The 8,588-nt window shown below is 38.1% G+C and overlaps 1 pseudogene; it reads left to right on the plus strand.

Moving 5' to 3' along the window:
• Positions 1-368: 368 nt before the first annotated feature.
• On the plus strand, positions 369-1,625 carry LOC117014272 (deubiquitinase OTUD6B-like; annotated as a pseudogene).
• Positions 1,626-8,588: the final 6,963 nt, after the last annotated feature.

Genomic DNA, 8,588 nt, shown 5'->3' on the forward strand with positions numbered 1-8,588 from the left:
GTGGGGACACTGAGAATAATCACAGCAAGAGCAAAAGCCACATCCACTTCATTTCCTGATAAAATCATCTCATTTCCAGATATACATACTATTTAGTCTGTTCTATCCTACACATGCTGTTCAATTATCAAGCAAAAATTAAGAGTCACAAAAAAGCAAGAAAAAGCAATACAACAGAGAATCATCTCTGCATGCCTCACTTCAGGACTGGTAGCCTAGCGTGCAGCTTTATTATTGCTCAAGAGGCTCTAGCCAACTAGTCAATTACCTGCAAACTCCAGCAGGCCAAGCCACACCCCGGCACATCTTCCTGTTGCCTGTCCCCATGCTGCATCCCTTTCAGAGGGGAGGGTGTCAAGGGAGTGTGCATGCATGCAGCATTCCATTCGCCTGTCTCCTCCTTCCAATGGACATGGCCTAAATCCAGTACCACCTTGAAGGTGGGACTGGGTCCCAACCTGACCAATTATCCCCCATACCATATGCCCCCAGCGAGGGTTGAGGGATAGGAGGTGCCTGCCAACCAATGGTGTAGGATTGTTCCATCATCAGTGCTGGGCTACCTGCTGGTCATTGAGACAGCCTTGATAGAGGGGCTTGATGAGAAGGAGCAGCTGGTGAGAAGATCTCGCAAAGAGAAGGAGTTGCAAGCCAAAATTCAAGATATGAAGAATGCTATTTCCAAGAATGACAAAAAAAGGAGGCAGCAACTCACTGATGATGTTGCTGAGTTGGATTCAGAAATGGAACAGAAACATAGAAACTGGAGCAACTGAAGCTGACTTCTAAGGGAGAGTAAAGACAAAAAAGCTACATTAGAAAAGAAGTGGAAAGAAAGGATAGCTGAAGCTGAAGTTGAGAACTTATATGGAGCTACACATGTAGCAAGTGAAAAACTTGCTCAAATATTGGCAGCTAGACACTTGAAAATCAAACAGATTCCATCTGATGGCCATTGTATGTATAGAGACATTGAAGACCAACTGAAAGAACAGGAATGCCCTTTGACCAGATGAGAGTGATGTGGTGGGGCTGGGCAAAACAGGTGAAGGGATCAAGAAGTACAAATTGGTAGTTACAAAAAGGTCACAGGAATGTAAAGTACAGCATAGAAAATATAGTCAATAATATAGTAACTACGTATAGTGCCAGGCGTGTACCAGACTAATTGAGGAGATCAACTCATAAAATATGTCTAACCACTCTGCTGTACAACGTAAACTAATATAAAATAATATTGGATGTCAACTATAATTGAAAAATTTTAAAAAGGAAAAACAAAGAAGTCAAATGGCTGAATATATGTACAGCCATGTGGAAGACTTTCTGCCATTTGTAACAAACTCTAATATAGGAGATACATATACTCCAGAAGAGTTTGGAAAATACTGCAATGATATTACAAATACAGCTGCATAGGGAGGTCAGCTTGAGCTAAGAGCCCTGTCTCATATATCACAAACACCAATAGAGATAATATAGGCATATTATCCTCCTGTTATACTTGAAGAAGAATATCCAAAAATACATTAATACTTGTATGTATGAGACATGAGGATGGCTTAGGAGAACATTACAATTCTGATATATGGTTGGTGAACAGAGCTACCGAAAATTGCAGCTAGTTTAAAATGTTACATAATTATGTTTTAGTACAGTGTCCCAATATGAATATTCATACCAAGTGCTGTATTGTTCTAAATATTACTGAAAACACAACTACCTTAAATCAGTTTTATGATAAAGCTGCTGTTTTTTTAAAAACGTGTCAGAGATAAACTTCAGCCAGTGTCCCCTTGGTGGTATTTCTTAAAACATAAGACCATTGTGGAGAACATCATTTGTCGACACAGATACAACACTATTTGCTGATATTTTTATTAATATAGGATGCTGAACATTCTGCTGAAATAAATCTTAAATATTTTACTAAAGAAACAAAACACCAAGCAAAACAAACAAATAAAAACAAGGTAACAGATAAAGAATGTCTTCAGCAGGTTCGTCAAAAGACTTGACACAGCTGAGGAAAGAATAAGTGAACTTGAAGATGATCATTAGAAATTAGCCAAACTGGAGTGATGTCATCAAACTGGCAGCGTGAGGTGAGCCTCTGGAAATCTCCACTGGGATTCACAAAAAATTGAACAACTATAATGCCACAAAGGACTCCCTGCACAGCAGAGAGTCAAGAAGAAGAGGCTCACTACTGAACTCACCTAAAGGTGGGCAAATTATACAAGCAGGGGAGGAGGGCAGGGAGAAGTGCAGAGACGGGACAACGCAGGCACGGGACGCAGACCTAGCTCAGTGCTCCCAGCTCGCTGCATCCCGGAACTACCGCAGCTGCGGGAGAGGGAAAAATGCGGACTGCTAGGGCTCCGTTTAGGGCCCACAGGGCTGAGGGGACAGCATATAACACGGCGAACCCAACAATCACGACAGACACCTTGGATCAAAGACTGAGGGAAGAAGGCTGAAAACGGGGGTTTAAGCCCTCACTGCTAAGCAGAGAATGAGAGCCTTAGACCCTGAGACTAGCCGCCCCCTCCATACCCTCCCAGAGCTCATCTAACCACCACCAACACAGTGCTAGAAGCAGAACAGTAGCAGCATCAGATCAAAACAACATAATATTTGTAGTTCTGAGAACTGTGGGCCAAAGACAAAGATTTGCAGCCCAACCAGTTCCGGCAAAAGAGAGGGAGCTGTGGAAGGACAGGCTGTGGTGGTGGTCGCTGCCATTGCTCAGGGCCAGCTCTCACAACCCACTCCGCCCCTGTCCCGACCTATCTGGGTGGATCCCTGCAGGAGTAAACAGAACTGCTGAAACACAAAGGCTCTGAATTTGGTGAAGGAAGAGCTTTGGAACTTCAAAAGCTCTCCGCATCCCCACAAAGACATGACGCCTGATGACCCAGGCGAACTGTTAACAGAGGAGAAGCCCGACTTCCAGCGAATCCCCCCATTGTGTGACAGGCTGGAATAGTGCAGAGAAAACATAACACTACAGTGTGAGAGAGAAAAAAAAGTCTGCAGTTGGAGAGAAAATAAAACATTCTACCAACATGTACTAGAAAACAAAAGACCTCTTCCTGTCAACCTGTTGCAGAATGCACTCCTGTAGATGCCTAGGAAGAGAAATAATAAATCATTAATTGCCATGAATAACCAAGGCAACAAGACAGCTCAGAAAGAAAGTGAAAAGTCTCCAGAAAATGAACTTAAAGATATGGAATATGTGACTTAAATTACAGAGAATTCAAGACTGTCGTTCTGAAAAAACTCAACGAGACGCAAGAAAACACAGAAAGGCAGTTTAATGAACTCAGAAACACAACCAAAGAAAAACATGAGCATTTTACCAAAGAGATTGAAATTTTGAAAAAGAACCAAATAGAATTTCTGGAAATTAAGAACTCAATAGAAGAAATGAAGAAAGAAATAGCAAGCTTAGGTAGTAGAGTTGACCAGATGGAGGAAAGTATCAGTGACATTGAAGATAGAAACTTGGAAATGACACGGATGGAAGAAGAAAGAGACTTGAGACTTAAAAAAAATGAAAGAACTCTACAAGAACTTTCTGACTCCATCAGAAAGAGCAATATAAGAATAATGGGCATACCAGAAGGGGAAGAAAAGGAGACAGGAACAGAGAGTATATTCAAGCCAATAGTCTATGAGAACTTCCCAAAAATGTGGAAAGAACTGGATCCTCGAATCTAAGAAGGAAATAGAACACCTAATTACCTCAACCCCAACAGGCCTTCTCCAAGCCACATTGTATTGAAGCTGTCAAAAATCAACGACAAAGAAAGAATCCTCAAAGCAGCCAGGTAAAAGAAGACGGTAACCTACAAAGGAAAGCCCATTAGATTATCATCAGATTTCTCAGCAGAAACTCTACACGCCAGGAGGAAGTAGAACCAAATATTCAAACTATTAAAAGAGAGAAACTATGAGCCAAGAATAATATATCCAGCAAAGATATCCTTTAAATATGAAGGAGGAATAAAGACCTTTCCAGACATACAGAAGCTGAGGGAATTTTCTAATACACGACCTGAACTACAAGAAACAAAAAGGAGGCTATTCGAGTACCATCAACAGGGACAATTTGTGTGAACCAAAATATAAAAAGGGGGAGAGTAAAGGCCTGAACCGGAATATGGGAATGGAGAAAGTAAGCGTGCTGAAGAAAATGGAATACTCTAACTATCAAACTTTCTTTTACATAAACTTAAGGGTAATCCCTCAAAAAAAAAAATCCAGAACTGAAATATATACTCTAATAAAAGAAGAAACACAGGAAAAAATCATAGAATACCACCACACAGAAATAACAGACAACAACAAAAAGTCAAAAAAAAAAAAAAACAATGGAGACACAGTCTTACCAGAAAGTAAATATAGAATGATAGGAAATCCTCACATATCAATAATCATCCTAAATGTAAATGGACTGAAGTCACCAATAAAAAGGCAGAGTAGCAGATTGCATCAAAAAACTAAACCCAACCATATGCTGTCTTCAAGAGACACATCTCAGCTACAAGGAGAAGCATAACACTCAATGTGAAAGGGTGGAAATTGATACTCCAAGCAAATGGTATCCAGAGAAAATCAGGTGTAGCTATACTGATACCAGATGAAACAGACTTCAGGGTGAAAAAGGTAACAAGAGACAAAGGTGGACACTCATAATGGTAAAGGGGACTATACAAAAAAAAGACATAACAGTCATCAATATTTATGCCCCCAATCAGGAAGCACCAAAATATAGCAAGCACCTCCTAACAAAACTAAACGGAAAAATTGACCGAACAATTATAGTATGGGACCTAAATACATCATTGACAGCTATGGATAGATCATTCAAACAGAAAACAAATAAATATCAGCCATAAATGACATTAGATGAAAAGGACATAACTGACATTTATACAGCACTTCATCCTAAAACATCAGAGTATACATTTTTTTTTCTAGTGCACATGGAATATTCTCAAGGATAGACCATATACTGGGACATAAAACTAGCCTCAGCAAATTTAAGAAGATTGAAGTCATACCAATCATAGTCCCTGATCACAAGGCTTTGAAACTGGGTATCAACTGCAAAAAGAAAGCAGGGAAAACTACAAATACATGCAGATTAAACAACATACTTTTAAAGAACAATCGGGTCAAAGAAGAAATTAGAGGAGCGATCAAAAGATACATAGAAACAAATCAGAATGAAAGCACATTCTACTAAAATTTTGGGTTGCAGCGAAAGCATTTAAAGGGGGAAATTTATATCATTACAGGCCTATCTCAAGAAACAAGAAAAATCCCAAATAAATAACCTCATGTTACACCTTAAAGAACTAGAAAAAGAAGAACACATGAAACCCAAGGTCAGCAGAAGAAAGGGAATAATAAAAACCAGAGGAGAACTAAATGAAATAGAGAACAAAACGACAATAGAAAAAATTAATGTGACAAAGAGCTGGTTCTTTGAAAAGGTTAACAAAATGGACAAACCCCTGGCTAGACTCACTAAGATACAAAGAGAAAAGACACTAATTAACAAAATCAGAAATGAAAAAGGGGAAGTTATCACGGACACCACAGAAATACAAAGGATCGTCCAAGAATACTATGAAGGAATATATGCCACCAAATTCAATAACCTAGAAGAAATGGACAAGTTCTTAGAAACATATGGCCTTCCTAGGCTGAACCATGAAGAATTGGAAAATCTAAACAAACCTATCACCAGTAACGTAATTGAATCAGTCATCCAAAACCTTCTCAAGTGCAAAAGTCCGGGACCAGATGGCTTTACCAGTGAATTCTACCAAACCTTCAAAGAGGATCTAATACCAATCCTGCTCAAGCTCTTCAAAAAAATTGAGAAGAAACAGTACTCCCTAACTCATTTTATGAGGACAAGATTACCCTGATACCAAAACCTGGTAAGGACAACACATAAAAAAGAAAAGTACAGACCAGTATCTCTGATGAATACAGATGCAAAAATCCTAAACAAAATTCTAGCAAATCGAATGCAACAAAGCATTAAAAAGATTATTCATCACGACCAAGTGGGGTTCATCCCCAGAGCACAAGGATGGTCAACATCCGCAAATCCATCAATGTGATATATCACAGAAACAAAACAAAGGACAAAAAAATCATATGATTATATCAATTGATGCAGAAAAAGCATTTGACAAGATACAACATCTATTTATGATTAAAACACTTAATAAAATAGGTATAGAAGGAAAATACCTTAACATAATAAAGGCCATATATGACAAACTCTCAGCTAATCTCATAATTATAACAGTGAAAAACTGAAGCCCTTTGCTCTGCGTTCAGGAACACGAGAGGGCTGTTCCCTACCACTTCTGCTTTTCAACATAGTGTTGGAAGATCTTGCCAGAGCAATCAGGCAAGAGAAAAAAATAAAAGGCATCTAAATTGAGAATGAAGAAGTTAAATTGTCACTCTTTGCAGACGACATGATGCTATATATAGGAAACCCTAAAGACTCCATCAAAAAGCTATTAGAAACAATCAACGAATACAGTAAAGTTGCCGGCTACAAAATCAATGTACAAAAGTCAATTGCATTCCTATATACTAACAATGAAATCTCACAAAAAGAAATAAAAAAAGCAATTCTTTTTGCAATTACAGCAAAAAGAATAAAATACCTAGGAATAAACTTAACCAAGGATGTGAAGGACCTATGCACTGAAAACTATAAGACTTTTTGAAAATAAATTGAAGAAGACACAAAGAAATGGAAAGACATTCCGTGCTCATGGATTGGAAGAATCAACATAGCTAAAATGGCCATATTATCCAAAGCAATATACAGATTTAATGCAATCCCCATCAAAATTCCAATGGCATTTTTTAAAGAAATAGAACAAAAAATCATCAGATTTGTTTGGAACCACAAAAGACCCTGAATAGCCAAAGCAATCTTAAGAAAAAAGAGCAATGCTGGAGGTATCACACTCCCTGACTTTAGCTTGTACTACAGGGCGACAATAATCCAAACAGCATGGTATTGGCAGGAAAACACACACATAGACCAATGGAATAGAATTGAGAACCCAGAAATAAAACTACATAAATATGGAAAGATAATTTTTGACAAAGAACGAAAAACATACAATGGAGGAAAGACAGCCTCTTCAATAAATGGTGCTGGGAGAATTGGAAAGCCACATGCAAAAGAATGAAACTAGACTGGGTTCTGTCACCATGTACCAACATTAATTCAAAATGGATCAAAGACTTAAGCATAAGACCTGAAACAATCAACTGCATAGAAGAAAACATAGGTACTAAATTTATGGACCTTGTGTTCAAAGAGCATTTCATGAATTTGATTCCAAAGGCAAGGGAAGTAAAAGCTAAAATAAATGAATGGGACTATATCAAACTTAAAAGCTTCTGCACAGCAAAAGAAACCATCATCAAAATAAAGAGGCAACCAACTGAATGGGAGAAGAGTTTTGCAAACAGTGCCTGCAATAAGGGGCTAATATCCAAAATATACAAGGAACTCAGGCAAATCAACAACAACAAAAAACAAACAACCCAATTGAAAAATGGGCAGAGGACCTGAAGAGACATTTCTCCAAAGCAGACATAGAAATAGCAAAGAGACATATGAAAAAATGCTCAACATCACTAATCATCAGAGAAATGCAAATAAAAACCTCAATGAGATATCAACTCACCCCAGTTAGAATGGCTATCATCAACAAGAAAAATAGTAACAAGTGTTGGAAAGGCTATGGAGAAAAAGGAACCCTCATACACTGTTGGTGGGGATGCAGATTGATTCAGCTGCTATGGAAGGCAGTGTGGAGGTTCCTCAAAAAATTACGAATAGAATTACCATATGACCCAGCATTCCCTGTCCTGGGTATCTACCCAAAAAATCTGAAAACTTTTATACATAAAGCAAGTGTGCTCTAATGTTCATTGCAGCTTTGTTTATGGTGGCCATGACATCGAAACAACCAAAATGTCCTTCGATAGATGAATGGATAAAGAAGTTGTGATATATATACACAATGGAATACTATTCGGCGGTAAGAAAAGATGAAATAGGACCATTTGTAACAACATGGTTGATCTTGAGATTATAATGCTAAGCGAAATAAGTCAGACAGAAAAAGCAGAGAACAATATGATTTCAGTGATATGTGGTATATAAACCAAAAACAACAAAAGAACAAGACAAACAAATGAGAAACAAAAACTCATGGACACAGACAATAGTTTAGTGGTTACCAGAGGGCAAGGGGGTTTGGGGGGTGGCAGATGAGGGTAAAGGGGATCAAATATATGTGGAGGTATCACACTCCCTGACTTGGAAGGAGAAGTGATTCTGGGTGGTGAACATACAATGGGATTTATAGATGATGTAATACAGAATTGTACATCTGAAATCTATGTAACTTTAGTAACAATTGTCACCCCAATAAACTTTAATTAAAGAAAAAAGAAAAATAGTATTGGAAAGTGTTCAAGATGTTAAATTGTATACAAAAATTTATATACTATGATCCTAA

Source organism: Rhinolophus ferrumequinum, chromosome X, assembly GCF_004115265.2.
Source record: "Rhinolophus ferrumequinum isolate MPI-CBG mRhiFer1 chromosome X, mRhiFer1_v1.p, whole genome shotgun sequence".
NCBI lineage: Eukaryota > Metazoa > Chordata > Mammalia > Chiroptera > Rhinolophidae > Rhinolophus > Rhinolophus ferrumequinum.